At 29.7% G+C, this 1,663-nt stretch overlaps 1 long non-coding RNA gene across 1 annotated transcript; it reads left to right on the top strand.

Annotated features, from left to right (window-relative positions):
- The first annotated feature begins 1,128 nt into the window (after positions 1-1,128).
- On the top strand, positions 1,129-1,663 carry LOC25502348 (uncharacterized). The gene is made up of 2 exons (XR_003007823.2): positions 1,129-1,272; positions 1,374-1,663. It is a non-coding gene; the product is annotated as an uncharacterized lncRNA (long non-coding RNA).

Genomic DNA, 1,663 nt, shown 5'->3' with positions numbered 1-1,663 from the left:
TTATCATTTACTTGACTCATTGATTTATATGATGCCCCAAAAATATGATTTAATCTACTTTGTATTGACTAGAAACTAGATATTACTAGTTAAACATAAAACTGAAGATAATGAAATGCATTAGGGCCAATGTTTTTAAAACCGGACCGGAGATCAAACTGGTGATAGCCCCGATTCATGGTTTAACCAGTTCAACTGCTATTGAACCGTATAATAAATAAATAACATAAATTATAAAATTTATAATTAACACGGTAAAATTTAACAAGATCGCAAACTAATTTTTTCACTAAGCCCAGTAGTGGACTAGCAAAATGAAGCCCACGTTAAAAATAAGCCCAATCAATATTCGTTATTGTTGATAGAAACCTAAAACAAAATTTACTGTTTTCCTTTTCCAGACTTTCTCTCTCCATCATCTCAGTTCACGTTCTACATCTTCTTTTTTTCCTTCCTCATCAGTCCAATCTGCTTCAATCTATCTCTTCATCTCATTTGCTTCACATCCTCTCATTTTCTTAATCATTTATTTGTTGATTTGAACTTTTTTTTTTTTTGTTTTAACTGTTGATTTGAACAGATTCGAACAACCTTGAACTAAATATTGAGATTTTTTGTTTGAAAAAAAAAACTTGAGACCGTCTGGTTTTATCAAACCGTGACCGGTTCGGCGATTATCACCGGTTCTTCCGGTTTTCTACCGGTTCTTAAGAACAACGGTTCTGTATGGGTGTCCGGACCGGGACTTGGTCCGGTTCACTGTCCAACCGGCCGGTCCGTCCCGATTTTGAAAGCATTGATTAGGGGTACGGTTAGCTCACTTGATTGAGCTTATGGTTTAAAGGAGGTAATGAGGTCCAGGGTAAATATATTGTTTTTATCACTATTATTTCTCTTTTGAATTGTGTCCCCTATCTATGACGAAAGGCTAAAATGTAATAAATTTTTTGTCTAGGGTTATTGATATAACTATTTTTTTTTAATTCATCACTATTATTTCTCTTGTAAATTGTACGTATCCCATATCTATTACGAAAAGCTAAAATGTGACATATACACACAAAGACATTTTATATTAAATTTTAATTTAATAAATGGATTCTAGAAACTACGAAGTGTTAAAAACTATTTACTTGACGCTAACAAAACACAACAATTTTATTTATAAACGATAAAAAAAAATTATTACAATGCAAACGATGAGAAATATGAATTTGGTTTACATGTTTGTTTATGCTTTCATCATCTTTCTTTCTATACATTTTCCTCCAAGTATGTTATTTTCCACATCATTATGTATTTTTCAAGTTTTTCTTTACACAATACTATATCAACTTTTAGTAACATTCTTTTTTCCTTATTTGACAACTTAGGAATTAAATGCAACACTGAAGCTGATTGTCCACAACGATTTGATAACATCGTTGAATGTCTTTTTGGTATTTGTCACTTTTATATAAAATAATGTTAAAAAAGTAATGTTACCTATAAGTATATTAATCCAGTTCAAAAATAATTATGTTACCTCTATAAGTATATAGTTTTATTTGTATGTAATAATGTTCATAATAATGTTTCTACTTTTATAATTTACTTAAAATTTGTTTATATTCTATGAATGAAACATGTTGTTGTTGTTGTAATAATATTTTTTTTGCGATAA

This window comes from Medicago truncatula, chromosome 8 (genome assembly GCF_003473485.1).
Source record: "Medicago truncatula cultivar Jemalong A17 chromosome 8, MtrunA17r5.0-ANR, whole genome shotgun sequence".
Lineage (NCBI taxonomy): Eukaryota > Viridiplantae > Streptophyta > Magnoliopsida > Fabales > Fabaceae > Medicago > Medicago truncatula.
This window is presented reverse-complemented; position numbering and strand designations above follow the sequence as displayed.